The sequence below is a fragment of the Malaclemys terrapin genome, chromosome 6 (genome assembly GCF_027887155.1).
Source record: "Malaclemys terrapin pileata isolate rMalTer1 chromosome 6, rMalTer1.hap1, whole genome shotgun sequence".
Taxonomy (NCBI): Eukaryota; Metazoa; Chordata; order Testudines; family Emydidae; genus Malaclemys; species Malaclemys terrapin.
In genome coordinates, this window is record NC_071510.1 from 18951540 (window position 1) to 18971603 (window position 20064).

Genomic DNA, 20064 nt, shown 5'->3' on the forward strand with positions numbered 1-20064 from the left:
TAACAGCTAACTTTTATAAGTGTAGTCGGGATTATTTTTTCCAGTGTGCATTACTTTGCATTTACGAGGTTTCAATTTCATTTGCCATTTTGTCATCCCATCATGCCATTTATTGAGATTCCTCCAGTAACAATTAAATCCAGTTCTGACTGACATCTTGGATAACTTTATCATCAACAAAGTTTGCTACTTCATTGTTCTTTCCCTTTTCCAGATCGTTAATGAATATGTTTAAAGCACAGGTCCCAGTACAGATCCTTGGGGAGAATCCTGCTCTTCATCTTTCTCCATTGTGAAAAATGACAATTGATTCTTACCCTTTGTTTCCTTTTGTTTTAAAACAGTTACTGATTCTTGAGAGGACCTTCTCTGTCATCCCATGACTACTTACTTTCCTTTAGAGCTTTTGGTCTGGGACCCTGTCAAAGGCTTTCTGAAAATCCAAGTACACTGTATCAACTGGGTCACCCTTTTTTTTTTTTTTTTGCGCATGCTTGTTGACACCCTCAAAGAATTCTAATAGATTGGGGAAGCATGATTTCCCTTTACAAAAGACACTTCCCCAACAAATCATGTTTGTGTCTGATAATTCTGTTCTTTAATATTGTTTTCTATCAATTTGCCTGGTACTGAAGTTAGGCTTACCTCCTTGTAATTACCAGGATCACCTCTGGAGCCCTCTTTTAAATAATGTAGCTGATGTAATGCCAATTTTTAAATTGCAACATGTTTTATGCAAATAGCTGTTTAGGTTAAAGTTACTGTTTTCAATGTGAACCTTCATTCACTGATACTGATGAAGGTCAATGTTGTTAGCGGTGAGCATAGGATGATGATAGTTTAGGAGGTATGCTGGAACAAAGATAGAGGACTTTGTCTGATGGGTTGTGTCGTTCTTTCTGCTTCCTACCAAACTGAAGGGCATCAGACGATGCAATTGTAACCCACCGGGGCTCCTGAAACCCATGCACTGGCTAAACCACAGCTAGTCCTGTAGCTCAGACAATAGAGGCTCATGCTTTGTTCTCGCTCCAGAGGTCCTCAGTTCCCCAGATACATATAACAATTTAAATTTCTGTGGACCTCTGGAGCATCAAATAAGCTTCCCTGCCTGAAGCAAGCGTGGCCCTTTGTGCTCTTCTTGTGGCTAGATGAAGATGTGTAATGAAACACCTAATTGCCCCAAGCCTCCAAAGCAAAATATGAATAAATACTCAAGATACAAATGCTAAATATTACACACGCACACACACACACACACACACACACACACACACACACACACACACGCTAGTTTTTTAAATGTCTCTGGTATTTGTGAAGTATCAGATTTTTAGACACCTGACACATCAAATACAGAATAGTTTAACTCCAGTTAAAATTGGCCAGAATATAATCCTAGATCTCTCTATTATTTAAAACCACCATAAATAATTTGTCATACCACATGCTTAAGGAAAAATACATACTTTAAAGTAGAATAAATGTGTAATCTTTCTGAAATCATGGCAAGGAGCATTCCACAGTACCACTCTGACACACAATCCACAAAGCCTTTTTCTATTTGACCTCAAAGGGTGAAATGGGTAGAGGGTGTTGGAAGCTCAGAAAGATAATTAGAGACATAATCTCTAGTAAGCTCACTCAGGGAGCGGAGGGCATTTTGTATCAGATTTACATCTCCCCTGACCCTGAATTTATGGTTCAGGTTTTCCTTTTTTATTAGCTGAAATGCTACCACCTGTATTAACCAGCATAAATTCAGGTGAGTTCCTTCCCCCCCCCCGCGTCTTGCCTACCTGGGGCCGGATTCTGTATTCCCTATGCACAAAAACCCAAGGAACACACGATCAGCTCTCAATGTTATCACTGAGCAAAAATTCAGCTGTAAGGGCTGAATCCTGAGAGTTGCCAAGTGTCCTTCACTCTCACGGATATCAACAGAAGTTGAGGATATTCAGCATCTTTTGAGGATCAGACACTAAGGGTGCAGCAAAAGATGTTTAGTCCTTTCATTTGCCCAGCCTGAGTGAATCGTTTAGAGCCAGATTCTCAGCTGCTGTAAATCAGTTGAGCTCCACTGCAGCCAACAGAGTTAGTCAGTGTACAACAGCACAGGATCTGTCACTAGAAGAGTACATAGCTCACTTAGACACTCCTAAGATTTTTGGATGATTGGGTTTTCTTTTGTTTCATAAGGGAATGTTTCAAATTCTTCTGAGGCTACAAATCCAACTTGTCCAATGAGCATTAAAAGGAGAGGTACATTGACCCCGGTGTAATTTCAGTGACTTCAGTGGAGTGACAGCAGGGATGAATTAGGCATTTATGTAATATAAGCACAATCCATTTACTACCATGGCTTGACCTTCTGTGTTGAGACTAAAATACCATTGTGTATTCCTCCAGGATTCATTTAACTTTTAAAGACCGTTAATGAGGCTGAGTCAAGTCAGCCCCTTGATACTTGGACAGAACATAGTTCTTTATGCACAGCACAAATGGGCTCTCATGTTTATTTTCTGATGCAGTGTTCTTTTCCTCATTTCTGGTTTTGATCGAACTAAAGGGGGGGTTTGCTGGGCTGGCAGACTCCTGGCAGGGCCTCTGGCCAGATCATGGGGTGTTCTGTGTGTCTGCTATGTCTACTGAAGAACTCTCATTAAAGTAGGTGAGCACTGACAATACTCAGAACTTCTTATAATCAGGCCCTAAAAGTACAATTGTGAAAACTGTTTCTCACTGCTTTTTTTCCTCCATGAAAAATGAATAGATAGTTCATGCAATTTGTTTAAAAAAATGAGAGTAATTTTCTAGGGTGTTTGTCATATTAACATACCTAAAAGGTCATTATTGCTTTTGTGTTGTTAGGAGGCCATTTTTGTTTGTGTTAATAAAAAGAATGGCATGTAACATCTCTTAGGGTGCAGAGATCAAATTAGCAAATCAATGTTTCGGATCAGAAAAGTAGGCCACTGGTATCCTTTTGCTTCTTCACTCTGCTCCAAAGTCTACACCGGGGTAGGTAACCTATGGTACCTTTGGCACGTGAGCTGATTTTCAGTGGCACTCTCCTCTCACTGCCTAGGTCCTGGCCACCGGCCAGGGGTGGGGGTGGGGGGTGGGGCTCTGCATTTTAATTTAATTTTAAATGAAGCTTCTTAAACATTTTAAAAACCTTATTTAGTTTACATACAACAATAGTTTAGTTATATATTATAGACTTCTAGAAAGAGACCTTCTAAAAACGTTAAAATGTATTACTGGCATGCGAAACCTTAAATCAGAGTGAATAAATGAAGACTCGGCACACCACTTCTGAAAGGTTGCCGACCCCTGCTCTACACATATGGCAGTGGATCAGAATATGCCATGTTCCTGGAGGTTCGCTTGACGGACAAAAAAAAAATTAAATGATACACAGAATCCAGCCCAAGCTTTTCCCTAGGCATGGCAGTTCCACGGGTTCCTCTCACAACTGCTCAACCCACACCCTATGTCCTCTCTATTTAAAGAGCCATCCCTATTTATCTTCTATATAAGAGAGGTAATGGTCTATCTGTTTCAGTGAGTCAATAAAACACATTTAACACTTCCCAGCAGAACCATCACCTGCTAGCAGGGTTGGCATTTCAGGCAATCTCTGATACTTGGCAGTTTCAGACCTGTTCCATTATGCTTATTTTCTTTTATCTTTCAATTGCTATCATGTTAAAATGTATATATTAACAGAACATTTTGTGGTTTCACTCTTCTTTAGATGCAGAAACAAAGCACTTATTTAGGTTAAATAAATCAAGAGGAGTATAACCACATTTGTGAGACCATATTTTTCCTAATATATCTTTATTTTTTTAGTTCTTTTAGATTAGATATGCTGGTTTACTATTAAAGACTTTTTGTTCCCTTATGAATTTAAGGACACGTTTGCTTCTGATTGCTCTGGATTCAGCAGAAAGAACACTTTTTCTAAGCTTGATGCAAAGAGATAGGAGTTCTTTGTCATACCAATCCTCATTCTTTTCAGAATGACTTTTTTTTTTACATCATTTACTAGCAGTCAATCAAACTCTGATATATGACATGAGACATTTTTCCATCTGCACCAAATGCAGGGATTGCTCTGCTGAATGTTTAAGGCGGAAAGTCATAATTAACAACTTTTTCCCCAGGAAAAAAATGACTACAAAGCATGCCTTCTACAGATTAAAGTATCCATTACATTTTGGAGATATTATATTACTGTCAATGCTTTCTTTATTCCTCTTCCACCAAAGAGAGAGAAAATAAGTGTTTCTATTATAACTGCAGTTGAAAACATCCGTGTATTCTTGAAGCAAAAGAGAGACAGTGACTATAACCTTAGCTGGTATAAATTGACGTCATTCCGTTGGAGTCAACGTAGTTCCATTTGAGCAAATTTCTCTAATGTGGAGGAGTCTGTGGTTTTTCTTCAACCAGTTATTTTATTAGGAATCTCTCCTGACAATGTGATGAGTTTGGCAAATTTATTTTTGGGAGAGATGACCAGACCAAAGCTAAAGAAGTCCAGATTTTTTTAAGGTATTTAGGCATTGCTCCACTCAGCATTGCAAGGCTAATACCCAGATTTTAAAAACTATTAGGCATTGTTTAGTCAGTTTCCCAATGCACCTGATATATGGGAGACTATATATAATTTCAAAAGGGATTTAAGCACTTAGGAGCCTAAATCACATTGACTGTCTATGGGATTTTGGCTCTTAAATACTTATATGCCTTTTTAAAATGAGTCAATGGGATTTAGTCCCCTATATCACTTTTAAAATGGGCCTCGGCTATCTAAGTAATTTGGGTAGAGTAACACATAGCTACCTTTTAAAAATCAGGGCCCAAATTCGGAGGTCATATTTAAGGTGGTGTGAGACTAACAACCTGATCCAGTGCTTACTGAAGTCAGTTACACTACTCACATGCATGTGTGCAAACGCTTTACTGAATAGAATGCATTCTAGGGCAGAGACTTAATCATGAGTATTATAATTACATGGAAATGAGTCACACTGTTGTAAAACTGGTTTAAGTGAAAGAGGAATGAAGCCTTTGGATCTAATCACATCTTTGTTCTTTAATTTTGTTTGGTCGTTTACAATCTCTTGTATCTTAAAGTTACATGAGAGAATTCATGAGAATTATTTTTAAAACGATGCTGTAATTTGCTATATAATTACTAGATTATAAAACCTTTAATTATGAATCTGTACTTCACATCTCAGAAAATAATCCTAAATTCTATTGCAAGAAAAGAGCTAACTCTTAAGTGTGAAGCTCTGGATTATATTTAGTCTTTTTTCCCTATGATGATGATTTTTTTCAATTAAACAGTTATTACAGCCATTAATCACCCTGGGGTAATTTTTATATGCAATCATAAACTAGACGGACAAGCTCAATTGTATTGCATTTACAGACTGATATATATATATCACAGCATGTCAATCTTATAGCACACGATTATTCACCTCATAGTCTTGGGTGCATAAAAGAGCACTGTGTATCTCTCAGGAGGCTGTGAGCATGTTGCAGCATCTTGAGCCTGAGTGTGGCCCAATGTCCTACAATGGTGAACCTGATTTCGATTGTAGCAGCCTTACTCCCATCTTGGCTTGATCCCAGGAAGTGCCTGCTTTGGGGGCATGTGGTTATAGAATTTCAGCTTCTTGGGAAGAGTGGGTTAACGCTTTCTCTGCCAATTACTGCATAGGCTGTGTGCACTCTGCCCTGCACACCATCAATTAGATGATGTATTTGCTTTTGTAGTCCACAGTTAGTAAAATTGTCTAGTGACACTTATTAATTGGTGTCACCAACAGCTCTTTGTTTGATCAATTAAGACTATGATAGTTTTTCTCTTGTAGCTGCCATCAGCACATTGAAGTCAGGCACCAAAAGAATCATTAGATATAAAATCCCATGAGCACAGATGGGCTTAGGCCACAGAATTCATATTCTGTCAGCAGTTAGATGTTCAGTGTGTTTGGATCTGATCCACTGACTTTCAAAATAAATGTTTCACATACAATTACATGTGACAAAAATCTTTTGAGCTTAATGTGAAGAAGTTGTAAAAAAGGCAAATGCGGTCCTAGGATGTATCAGGTAAGGCATTTTCAGCAGAAATAGCAAAATATTAATGCTGTTGTGCAAGATACTGGTAAGACCTCATTTGGAATATTGTGTACAATTCTCATTACCCATGTTCAAGAAAGATGAATCCAAGCTGGAACATGTGCAGAGATGAGCTACTAGGATGATCAGGGGCATGGAGGGCCTATCTTATGAGACCAGACTGGAAAAGCTTGACTTGTTTAGTCATGCAAAAATTAGAGTGAGGAAGGGATGTGATTATTCTTTATAAATACACCAGGGTATAAATACCAGGGAAGAAGAGTTAAGAATGTAAGAGTTATTACGCTAAAGGACAAAGCACAAGAACAAATGGGTATAAACTGATCAATAACAAATTCAAGCTGGAAATAAGAAAAAGGGGTGAATTTAAAGAATAACCTCTCAATTAATTCCAGTTCTGCAGTTTCACGTCGGAGTCTGTTTTTGAAGGTTTTTGTTGTTGAAGAATTGCGACTTTTAGGTCTGTTATTGAGTGACCAGAGAGATTGAAGTGTTCTCCTACTGGTTTTTGAATGTTACGATTCCTGACATCAGATTTGTGTCCTTTTATTCTTTTGCATAGAGACTGTCTGGTTTGGCCAATGTACATGGGAGAGGGGCATTGCTGGCACATATCACATTGGTAGATATGCAAGTGAACAAGCCCCGGACTGTGTGGTTAGGTCCTATGATGATGTCCCTTGAATAGATATATGGACAGAATTGGCACCAGGGTTTGGTTCCTAGGTTGGTGGTTTTGTTGTGTGGTATGTAGTTGCTGGTGAGTATTTGTTTCAGGTTGGGGGGCTGTCTGTAGGTGAGGACTGGCCTGTCTCCCAAGGTCTGTGAGAGTGAGGTGTCATCCTTCAGGATAGGTGGTGGATGGTGGAGGCAGGGCCGGCTCCAGGCACCAGCGCAGCAAGCTGGTGCTTGGGGCGACCAATGGAGAGGGGTGGCACGTCCGGCTCTTCGGCAATTCGGTGGCAGGTACCTCAGTCCCTCTTGGAGGGAAAGACCTGCCACTGAATTGCTGCTGAAAAATGAAGTGGCGGCGGTAGAGCTGCTGCCGAAGTGCTGCCAATTGTGGCTTTCCCCTTCCCCCGTCCCCAGCTGCTTGGGGCCACAAAAACGCTGGAGCCGGCCCAGGGTGGAGGGACTGGGTTCGGCAGCCCTGGGGGTCCCTTTGCTTTATGTCTTATATGGATAGAATAGTTCTTGTATTTTAGTATATTTTAAATATGCAATTTTAATATCGGACTTTATATACTGTAAATATCTATTTCTATTTTATAGCAATGGTAAACATTTTTTTATTATAATAACTACCTGGTATTTGTATGCTCATGACATTTTCAAATATTCTCCTTCTGGTCTGAAATGTTCCCTTCTTGGACTCAACTTATGGGTTTAGCATGTTGGTGTTTTTTGTTTGGTTTTATTCTTGACCTGGAATAAAATCCTGTCCACCATGTTAACGGTGAAGTGGGGTAGGAAAATACACTTTTTTAAAAGTTGAGAATATTTTTTTTTCCTCATAAGTACTTGGAAAAATGGTTGGGGCCAACATTTAAAAAAAAAAAAAAAAAAAAAAAAGAGGCTAAAGTTAGGGAACCAAATCCATATCTAGGCACTTAAAAAAATAAGTGCCCTGACTTTCAAAAGTCAGTGAGGAGTTCTTGGATGCTCAGCAGCACTCTTAAAATCAAGCCACTTATTTACAAAGCTAACTTCAGAGTCCCATTTTTCAAAAATCTTGGCCTGAGGCATCTGCATATGGCTAAACTACCAGGAGGAAGGACTTGTGTGCAGAGTGGTTTTGGTGGTGCATTAAAAATATAAAAGTAAAATTTTAACGTATGACCATACATACATAATAGACTTCTCAAGATTTTAGTAAAACCTAATGAACGTCTTCCATGCACCTGCTTTATGAGTTCACTTGGAGTCTGGGAGAAGTGCATATTTATCCAGCTTTTGGTGGGGGAGAAAGACAGAATTAATTAAGGAGGACAGCTGGGATCTTTGCCTGACAGAGATTGCAAATGTCTTGTTGCATGCAGCAGAATCCTCCAAAAATGAAATTTAACATTAGAAATGTTAGGGAAGCATAATTCCCTTTGCCACAAGAATTACGGGTTGACTTTCTGTGGCCTATGTTCTACAGGCATTCAGACTAGGGGATCATGTAATCTATGAAATCATGATCATGTGTGAGGAAAAAATTGACTTCCTCGGTATTGGCATCTTGCTGCCATTTCTGCACATTTTTCAGCAAATTCTAAGATGCCATTCTCTTCCCCTCCCCCCCCCCACCACTTTGTTTTTATCAACATGAAGATAGTGCCATCACTAGGTAAATCGGTGTGCTGGTGTCCTGTTAACCAAGTCTTGCAGCAATAAAGGTAGGGATTTACCCTTCCCTCAAGCCATTTACCACTATGAGGTGCAAACATTGAGGTCTAATTGGGACCATTTAAATGCTAACATATTTAAACATGCTATTAAGCACAGTGAGTTTCTTTCTTCCTCTTTTAAACAAACAAACAAACAAGACATTATATTAACCTAGTTCCCTGAAGTTAACATTAAGATTATACATGTAAATGAACAAAACTCTGCAGATGGAAAAACGTTAGACATTTCAATGCAAACACACCACCAGCAAATTACTGGGAAACCACAATGCTAAAATCTGTCACTAGACAGGACTGATTCAGTTCCATTAAGCAATATGAACATTTATATTAAAAAAAGAGTAATTGCTACAGAGTTCAAACAAAATGTTTAATGTATGTAGGATGTGAACACAAGGAACCCTTGCTAATAAGTTTCTAGACATGCATTTGCAAAATATTATGAAAAGTCTTCTGAATGCTGCTGAGAATGAATATCCGAAGCCATATGTAGAGCACAGGCATTTATATATCTGGGTATGTCTACACTGAATTAAGTGCACGCAGCTGGCCAGCATCAGCTGACTTGGGCTCAAGCTGCAGGGCAGTTTAATTGCAATGTCAAGGTAAGGACTCCCGCTAGAGCATGGGCTCCTCCTTCCTGGGGTCCAAGAGCCTGGGCTCCAGCTCTCTCTCCACCCCAGTTAAACAGCCTCATAGCCTGAGCCCTTCAGGACCCAGTCAGCTGACGTGTGCCAGCTGTGACTGTTTGTTTGCAGTGTGGACATACCCTTTGTGGCTTACAACACACAAGGAAGTTGGCTGTAAACAAGGGAATGTGATCTAACACAGAGGTGCAGTTGTGCCTTTCTAGCTGATCATACTTGTAGGCCTTGATCCACAGGGGCGGAGCCCGGTCCTCATGAGGAGCTCTGCTGAGTTCACGGCAATTGTGCACAGGAATAGGGGTCCAGCCACATCATCAGTTTACTGCACTGTAACCAGGGCCGGCTCTAGGTTTTTTGCCGCCCCGAGCAAAAAAATTTTTGGCTGCCCCCCGTCCCAGCCCTGGGCTCCTCGCCGGACCCCCCTGTTGCCCCAGCCCTGGGCTCTTCCCCTTCTCCCCCCACCCACACCCCCTGCCGCCCCAGCTCTGGGCTCCCTCATTTCCCCCCCCACCATTGCTCCCCACACACATCTCCTGCCGCCCCAGCCCTGGGCGCTCTTCCCCCCCCTTCCCCCACCTGCACCCTCCTTCCGCCGCAGCCCTGGGTCACTGGTAACTCGCTCCCAGGGCAGGTCATTCAGCAGGAATTTTAGATGTGCACACAACACAGACAGGATTGGTTCCCATACGGTTACAGAACTGCAGTAAAGTGGAACAATTTTCAGCTTGTGTGACTGGAGGATATCTGGATGCATATTATAAGACTGTCCTACATAAATGAAGAAAAGTTGAGGTGCCTTTATTATTCTTTTGTTCCTCTCTTTCTTTCTATGGGGAATTTGCCAATGCAATATCACTGTCTTCCTTTTACACAAACAAAAAGGCAATGGCTGTTGAAAATAGCAATTCCAGTCCTAATAACCACTGGGAAGCATTTCTTGCTCAATTTTATCCGACTTTTTCTACAGCAAGTTACAGTGGATCAGTATATTTGATTTGGGAGAAATGAAGTAACAGCTGCCCAAACTGAGCTTGAGCACTCCTGAATTTTGAGGTGTTCAAATCTGGAAGGCAGGTGCTGGGGGGGAGGGGCAGGGGGCCTGTGGCTCCACAGGGGAGCACGGCAGCATGTATGCAGCAGTGTGTCTGGCGCTGCATGGAGCCAAACACACTGGTCTGAGTGGCACAGTAAGGGGGTTGGGAGTTGAATGGGGCGGTGGTTCGGGGGGGCAGTCAGGGGCAGGGAGAAGGGGGGTTAGATGGGTCGGGAGGGGGCAGTCAGGGGACAGGCAGCGGTTGGATAGGCATGGGAGTCCCGGGAGTTTGTCAGGGGCCAGGTAAGGGGTGGGGAAGTTGCGGGGGGTCTCAGGAGAGGGGGACAAGGAGAAGGGAGGCTTAGATAAGGAGTGGGATCCTAGGGAGCAGTTAGGGGCGGGGTCCCGGGAGGGGGTGATCAGGGGACAGAGAGCAGGGGGGGTTGGATAGGTTGGAGTTTCTGTGGGGGGCAGTCGGAGGGAGTGGATGGTGGCAGGGTGGGGCTACCCTCCCTCCCCGTGGAGTGTCCTATTTTTTAATATTAAAATATGGAATCTCTACTCACAGTGCAGCTCTCCATTCATAGCAGGCTGCAGCATGAGGTCTCAGCTTCCTCACGCCCTCCCCATCTTTCCTGTTGGTAGTGGCCAAGGGAATGCTGGGAAATGTAGTTCTTTCCCTGCTTCAGGGCTGGCTCTATAGGCAGGGAGCTAACCAAGGAACTACAGCTCCCAGGGCCCCCTGTTGGTTCTCAGCTCCCATGCTGGATCCCTGCCGCCCCTGCAAATGGGCTGCCCCAAGCACGTGTTTGCTTTGCTGGTGCCTAGAGCCGCCCCTGACTGTAACCTTAGTTGATCAAAATGTAGACTTTGGCTAATAGTGACATACATTTGTGACCTAAAATAGATAATTTTCAGCACAAGGAAATATTAATGCTGAAGCTCACTTAACTATAGGAAAGATCCTGTAGGAGACACTTACCCTAAGTAGATTGTTGTACCCATGAAACGAAGAGACTCCATGAAGAACATTGGTCTTGCATGGAAGGTTCTCAGATACTACAGTGATGGGTGACAGTATAAAGCCTTAAATGAATGACAGAGATTATACTTAGTCTACACTCTTGCCTCAAACATTGCACATTTCCTAGTTTTTGATGAACACTGTGGCCTTTATCCTGCAAACGTGCATGAATAAAGTCACGCAAACACGATTAAGTGTTTGCAGGATTAGGACCTCCAGTTGCTAACCATATTGCAGGAATCAAATAATGGGGCGGTGAGGGGAGTCAAATTTTAAATGTTTCTAGGACCACAGGAAGGTGTGCCTGACAGTGATGTTTGAAGTAATGAAATTTTAAAGCCTACATCGTATAAGGGAAAGAAGCTGTAAAAACGTAGAAAAAATTTCATTTATCATTTTCCAGATATTACCACTGTAGCTTTGCTAAGGGCTGCTTGATCCTATGAGCGAAAGAAAGTAGCCTCCATATAGGCTGGCTGACAGATCCAGAGGATTTCAAACAGTGGTATTTTAAAATGACATCATACAGCAGACACTTGTATTGTTGTGGAATGTCATTATCAGCATGAAAACAGCAACATTTTCCTGACCATGTCAAAGTCCCACTTGGATCACATTCACAAAAATTAAGAGTACACCATGATCTTGACATCTAGCCAGTTTTAAAATATGAGTTAAAAGTAATTTCAGGACTACAGCTGCTCTTCGGTCCCTCTGCAGGTATTTGTAATTTTTGGAACCTCATTTTCTTATCTTCCTCTTCTCTTTTGCTATGTGAATGATCCACAGAAACAATGGGGGAAGTCAGCAATAATGAAACTGAATAGACCTAACATCTTATCTAATGCACAAAATAAACTTCATGGGAAAAATATGAGAAAAATAAATATTTTTTTTCCTAATCTCTTCCTTTACATCTACAAATACAGCCTAAGATTACGGTATCTACTTATATCTATTTCTATATCTGTATTAGGAGGGAAGGAGAGAACTTTACTATCCTATCAGTAAGCAAATTGAAAAGAACCATTTTCACGATGTGAAAACTGGTGGCTTTGCATGCCTGGACTGTCAACTCAGTGGAGATCTGTCTTGCTTTCTAGAACCCATAGGTTCTGGAGCAGGGACTTGATATTTGGTAGTGGGTGGCCTTTGTGCCAGGTATGGGCCTTTTGCTGACCCCATTAAAAAATCTGTCCAAATGTAACCAAGTTATAAGCCTTTGGAAAATTGCAGGTCACACATGCTCACAGACTTGTTAGTTTTAGCAGCTACATTTCCCCAAAGATTCCATCCACACCAGCATGGTCTATCCTAGAGATGAATTCCCCTGCAATTGCAGCTCTGGGCTGCTGTACCTTGTACATAGACCAGGTCCAGGCACATGAACTGAGAGCAGCATGGAAGAAGCAGCTTCCTGATTAGAATGCAGAGGTGACAAAAACTGGACCTGCAGGCAGTGCGGGGAGTAGATTGGGAGACGGAGCTTGGGGCAGGTGGGTAAGAGGAAAACTGGGTCAGGAAGCTGGTGGTGGGGACATCGGGACTGATTGGCAAGGAGACTGGGAAAAAGAGCTGGGTTGGGAAGGGGAAAATGCTGAAACTGGACAAGGAGTCTTGGGAGTGAGATTGGGACTAGAAGCTAGTGAGGAGGAGAGATTGAATGAGGAGTCTGGGGAACTGGCACTGGCTTGGCAAGGAGACTGGGGACAAGGAGATTGGGGGTGTCACTGTTAATCAGTTAACTGTAACTCTCACATCTCCTGGCCTTTTGTGCGTATACCATCTAGATCTTGGGCTTTGGCCCATCACCTCTTTTCGGGGGCAGGAGAGGAAGGGGAATACACATTTCTCCCACCCTCATACCAGGTGATGGATGGAAGTTCCCTGTGTATCAACTGTAATAGCCCTAGCAGGTCTGATTTGGACTCAGACTCTATGCTTCTACTCCACCCAGGGCAATGACTGAATAGTGCCAAACAGCCTCCTTAAAGCAAAGTATCACTCGCTTACATCAAAAGCATTTCAGAGAAAACATACCTTAAAAACTATGAAGCACACTACACGTGTATCTAGGTCTTCCCTATGGCTTACCATTCCTTGCATCTGGAAAGTCCAGTTCCTTCAGTTTTTTCCACAAACCCTACCCGGGCAATCTCTCTGTTCTCCGTTTTAGAGAGGTTTTTTGACTCTCTTGACCTCTAGTTCCTAGCATACTGGAGACAACTATCCCCAATACAAGTTAAATCAATACATTGACACAGGAAGGTCTTACAACACTATAGAGAATAACTTGCCCTCAGTGACTTGATACAGTGCAGGATACATCCAGTTATTACAAATCCATATTTATTGATTTATACAAAGCAATTCCTGCAGTATTCATAATCTTGTTGTCATGTCAGCTCCATTTCTGACATTGGGGGAAACTGGGAATGGCTGGGCATGGAGACTGGGGTTGGAATGAGAAACCAGGGGTGGGGAATAGAGAGGACTGGGACAAGGACAACTTGGAGAGGACAGGTAGAAGGCATCATTTTGGGGGGAAATGGACAGAAGTTTTCCTGTCCACTACAGTCCGTTCCCCCAGAGCCTGGAATAGAACCAGTGATTCCTGAAGCTCACCGTTCATTTTCTGTCAACAAATACCTGTGAAACCCACTGATAAAGTATCCCTCTCTGTCCACACAGAGAATGACAGCCTAGTAGTGCTACCAATTACTCCATTAGCTCAAATGGCAGAGAACTGAGTGGTGGGTCCAGCCCCGCTGATGACCCATGTGAGTATCAGTAGGATGCCACATGGTGGATTTTTTTTTTCCAATTTGCTTTTAAAAACCTAATAAAAATCTTATGCACACACACACACAACTGTATTAAAAGGACATTATTCAGTGCACAGGATGGACTTGTTATGGGAATGAACTAGTTTAATAAAGGAAGCTGTTGTCTGTGGGACCTCTGCATCATGTGTAGCCAGATATTGGAAAAGTGTATAGTGGGTAAGGCAGGGGACTGCACGAAGAGAAAAGACGGTCTCAAGGCTAAGGCTGTTGAATGCTGCCAGAGAGAATTGGGTTCTGTCTGCCTTTCACTGAATTTCTATGTGTTGCTTGTAAGTTGCTTAAACCAAACTTTTCATGGTTAGTCACGAACTGTGTGCTCATTTTCTGGGTGCTTAACCTGAGACATTGATATATGATTTGCAGAAGTGCTGAGCACTCTCTGCTGCAGCTGAAGTCAATGGGAACTGTGCTTGAATATATAAAAAGACTCTATAATGCAAAAATATAATGAAAAATCAGGTCCTAGGAATCTCAGATGCAGCACCCAAAATTAGTGGGTACTTTTGAACTTCACTCCCCATGTATATAATGGGGGTAATACCACCTGTTCACTTCAGAACAGTTTTGTGAAGATTAATTGTTTGCAAAGCACTCAGATACTATGGTGATGAGGGCTGTAGAAAAGTCCAGGAGAAAGTTAATCATCCTGTCATTATGGCAGGATTTGAACAGTGTGCATGAAAACTAGGCCTGGGGCTACACATTGAAAAATAAGGAGAACAAAATATTGATGAGCTGCTCATTAATTGAGCACCAACCCATGCACTGAATGAATCAGGAGTCCTTGTGGAAAAATAGTTTGTGATCATGTAATAAGACCATATTATAATGTATGCGCACAAGGGGGTTGAATTAAGGTTGCATAGACAACCTTCATTCTGGCATTTCCCAACGTTTTACTGCTTGGCTTTGCACTGTTAATAATGTTCATTTAATGTAGGATTTTTGTGCATAAGCTAAAGTGAATATATATGTATAAGCAAACAAAATATTTATTTCTAAGAATATGCCAGTAGTGGCAAGAGATTTTTGGCATAGCAAATCAAAATTGCCCCTGTACTAAGTGCTGACTACACTACGGTATAATATATAAATGTATCCTACGCTCTGTTCGGAGGATATTATGTCTTGTTGACATAGCGTGTCTCTCATAGTAACATATTGAATAAAACTTTGAGACGAAACAACTAAGTATCTGCAGTTTCTTCATATTCTTATCTGATATATTCCGGCACATTGATATAAAACCATGTATCTAATTTGTATAATAATGTAAAGTAAAGACACATTTTTAATGTGATTCCAATATTTCCCTCCTCCCTCTAACTTCCTGTCCTCTGCCGCCTTCTCTTGTTGTTGTTTTTTCAAAAAACTAAACTTTGTCTTCCTGCTCTGAATGATTCCCTGTTTAAAGCCAGCGCTTGCAACAGTTCAAGAAGTGTACCGACAACAGTAATGTTTAGATATGAAGCTCTTAATTGTGTTTCTCAGCAGTGACATATGGGTCTTCTGACAGACCTCTTCTCGGGCCTCTGTGTGTAGCTGCACGCTTGGCTGGTCTGGTAGCTGTAAAACTGCTTTGGAGGCTGGCGGAGGTTCAGCTTGCTCATAGCCATCCTAGCAGCCTTGGATGGTGTTTTATTTTTTTGCTCTCCTGTGATGGAGAATGGTTGTTCCAAATGGCAGTGCCCAGTTCAATGATAGAGAAGCATTTCAACTACAAATTTAGAGCTGAACGAAAGAATATTAACTCCATAATATTGTGGCTTCATTGCTTGGTAATGAATGTCATACCTGATTCCTAGCATGACAGCACGAAAGCTATTCAGCACAGAAGCTTTCAAAATGACAGACTGAAAAATTCACAATAGAACATTGGAGAGGCAAAGTGGTTGGAAAGTATTAAGCAGCACCAGTGGGAAACCCTGGAACTTATTAGACTAGGAGGAGTAGCATCTGGGGCCATTAACCCAAACTAGTCGTCATTCTCCTTTAAAGGCCTTGCACCAAATTAGCTCTGGTTATGCTCTAATGAAAATGGGGATATTTTTTAAAGCTGATTGTTTCAATGGTTTTATACAAGGCCTTTCTAGAGAATTTATCTACTGTATTTTAGTTAATCAGATGGCTTGAATCATCTATCAGCCTTCCATTTCTCTTATAATATAGTGTACACTTGGTGTATTATAGCTTTCTAGTAATAAAATGAGCTGTCATTTGCACACATTCTGTCAAGAAACAATTCATTTTTATGGGAACATAAAAGTATTACCTTTTATACTTCTCTCAGGTAAAAGCAATTTGGATATAAATAAATCTTTGCAAACATATTTTTCATTTTCTTCTGCTGGTAGCTTCCCACACATCAAGTGAAATTCACTCTCCCTGTATGTGAATTTAATAAAATCAACAAAATATGCCTTCTTATACTACAACATTTTCATTGGAGATACTAGAAATAGAATTGCAACAGATTATTCACCAGTTATCTTCAATGTACCCATAGTATACCATAGTGAAATAGGCTGGCAGTGTGTCCCAGCAAAAGCCACCCAGTTTCCTGCAGGGAAATATTGGCTGTCTTTACTGAATTCATGTTTCAGGTAGCTGCTTATCCCACTCAGACATAATGGAGAAGGAAGTAGCTCTCTAGAGTGGATCTAGGGTTTCGGCCGAACAGTCATGTTGAAGGAACCCTATGAGAGAGGTTGTGTGACTGAAGGAAGTGCATTTGTGTTGCATTTTCTCTTCTGAATAAAACCAACCTTTTATAAAAAGAGCCTTGTGTTGATTCATGCATCCTGTGTGGAAGCATGTGGTAACTAAATACGTGCAGACAGGTGACTGATCAGGTAGACTGGTAGCTGAAAAATGGGTGATGTGACACAAAGAACACATCTGCATTTAGCAGCACTCTTCCCTGAGATCCATTAACTGCATTCTATCCATTCTCTAATGGATTCCTCTGAACCCAAGTAACTAGTGCTCTTAGTACTGGCAGACGAATCTCGCACGGCATGCACACGGCTTTTCATATCTGAAACCGAAGCATTCCATCTTGGTTCGTTAATCTGCCTTTTTGAGGGGCAAATCGTGATGATGGGATAGGAGATTTATTAGAATAGATGTGCAAGTATAGGGAAGGTGATCGAGGAGTAGTAATCTTCCTCTGTGGCAGATTGATTGGGCCAAATTCTTATTTCAGCAACATGGTGAAAAGCCAGAATAATTCTACTGAAATAATGCCTTTGGCTTTACACCAGTGTTAACAGATGCAGGATCTGATTCTCCTTTCACATTGATTTTACTCTGCTTTAACTTTCTGGAGTTCAATGAAATTACTCCAATTTACACTGATGTGAGAACAGAAATAGCTATTGATGTCACTAGTGGTAGAAGAGAGGAGAATCAGAACTGCAGAAACTGGCCCAGTGCACTTACGAGAGCACTTGCACTTCTTACATGTCAGTTATGGTCTGTTTCTGCACCCTTCTCCATAAAGGGGATGTAGATGAGCAAGAGACAGGTAGCAAAAGTAATACCACCTGTTATTTGTTCTGTCTGGCATTAAAACCGTTCTGTTCGGAGAGGAGCTGGAAGAAATATGCGCTCTGGGGAGAGTGGCATTCAAAGCATGCTGGCTGATGGGGATTTAAAATTGTTTTGGCAAACATGGTTAAACAGTCAGGATGGGGAAAGTGGGCCTTGATTGTTTTTCTCATATTCCAACATTAGTTCATTGTTGTGGATGCTTCCACGTTGCCTGGGCACCATTGCCAAATGCTTTTTGTGAGATGGTGGGATAAGCAAGTTCCCCTCACCCACTTGCTAGCGCTGAACCTGAGTTCCCTCTTCTCTTAGAAGCCCCCACTTATAATGGAACTGCGTGGATTCTCTGGGTCCCTATTTCACCTATCCAAAGAGAAAGCTTGTTTCTTACTAATACAGTGTAGGGACAAAGCAAATAAAAAGGTATATATGTGTCGGGGTAAAACAAACAAAACTTGACACTATCTTTGGAAGACATTATTTTACATGCAAGTACTACAGCATTCTCCTGTCATTCCAAAAACCACTACAGCATCACTATTGTCCACTGTTGAGTTTTAGATCATTATGCTAAAATGAAATACTATGATACTTTTTGTTTTGTAAGGGGTGTTTGACATAAATAAAAGTGAAAGTTGCTTTTGAGATTCAGGATGATCATCAGATCAGGACACTTTAGAGCCGAGGGATGCAGTTGTAGGTCTTTCTTTCTGTCTTTCTTCCTTCCTTCCATTTCTGGAACCCCAACAGCATATTTCATTTCTTGTCCAGGACAATCACTGATTTATTCCATCTCTGACTCATTGCCTTGGATATATTCTGGGGATTCAGAGTGCAGCAATGAATTATCGCCAGATTGCTGCTATCACACCTAACATGTGCTGAGAGTTATTTAGCTCTTATCTCTATGGCACCTCTTCCCTAGTCTGTTCAGTGGACAGCTTGTACAGTCATTCAGCTTGAATGCTAACATTTTATTTTGTTCAAAAGGCTGATGTGTTTTCTCGGTTTGGTAGTTAGCCCTGACACTAAGCTGTGTTCCAGGATGGGTTGTTAAGAGGGGGCAGTATCCCAGAGATACAGCAGCACTGGCAGTTCACCCCAGTTGAGGATTTGGTCCTATAAACACACCCCTCCAGCCAAAGTGGGACCGTGGCTGTGCTGCATGAAACTGAGAACAGTATGTAATGGGAGAGGGGAAATGACTGAACGGTTTGGGACTAGGGGTATTGGGGGTGGGGGGGAAGAGAGAATCTCTCATGGTGGTGGGAGTTGTGCTGAACGGGACCAGAGAGAATCAGGTGTCCTTGGAACAACTGCCCTGCCCTCCCCTACCCAAAGGCATGTTTTTCTGTCTTCTCAAAATCTGTAGGACTCTCTCTGATCTTAAGAACAATTACTTGCAGCACTATTGCTCTTTAGTGTCCGCTTGTTTTTTTTTTCTTCACTCAAGCTGCTTCTGCTCTTATCCCCCCCATTTTTGGACTACATGAGTTCAATACCATATTTCAACACCAAATTCTGTAAAGCCGTCTACTCTAACCTATTCTGCCTCTCTCTCTGTGAGGCATTCTGTGATGCTTTGTAGTGTAGGATCCATCTTCTATAAACCACAATTGCATGCCTGTGATGCTGGGGACCGCTTTTCCTTGGGAAGAGAAATAGCAAACCTTTGTCACAGTAGCCGAAGGAGCATTTGCATAGCTTGTTTTCTACAGCACTCTCTGTGCTGAGGATGTTCAGTGGAAGTTGGTTCATATTTATGGATGTTTAATTGTCAGTGGTAATGTGTGGACGATATGGCCTTGATTTCATTATTATTCTACTTGGAACTCTAAAGCCACACTGATGATCTGCTGTGGCAGGAGCTGATAATGAAACAGAAAATTATAAATATTTAATTCCAAGTTGGGTTGCTATTTTCTGTGGATGGATTATGCTTCCTGTTTGCCTGGGCACCATTGCCAAATGCTTTTTGTGAGATGGTGGAATAAGCAAGTTCCCCTCACCCACTTGCTAGCGCTGAACCTGAGTTCCCTCTTCTCTTAGAAGCCCCCACTTATAATGGAACTACGTGGATTCTCTGGGTTCCTATTTCATCTATCCAAAGAGAAAGCTTGTTTCTTTCTGTACTGCCCAGCTACAGGGGGAAGGTTTGACTCCTGTGACTATACAACTGCCGTTCAAAAAGCACGGTATATTAACCTTGAAAATCTGGGCACATGTTGCATGTCCAGAGTTAACTAAACCTCAAGTTTAAAACTATTTCAGTCTGTAGTTCACTTATCAGCATCTCTTCCCTTTCTTCATTATTCCGTTACCAATTAAAATGAAGGAAACGGTGTAAAAAGCAATGCAAGGTGGAAAGTTCACATAGGTGCTATTTTTTGCACGTTATCTGAAC

At 41.6% G+C, this 20064-nt stretch overlaps 1 protein-coding gene across 2 annotated transcripts in view; it reads left to right on the top strand.

The window, feature by feature from the left end:
• LINGO2 (leucine rich repeat and Ig domain containing 2) overlaps window positions 1-20064 on the top strand; it is a 740845-nt gene that overhangs the window by 83237 nt on the left and 637544 nt on the right. The window contains exon 1 of one of the 2 annotated variants that reach the window (XM_054032380.1): window positions 18771-18840. The exons of the other annotated variant lie outside the window; for it this stretch is intronic. The gene's annotated coding sequence lies outside the window, so the exon portion shown is untranslated. Of the gene's footprint in view, window positions 1-18770; window positions 18841-20064 lie in introns of those variants that run through there. 2 annotated transcript variants of the gene reach the window in all.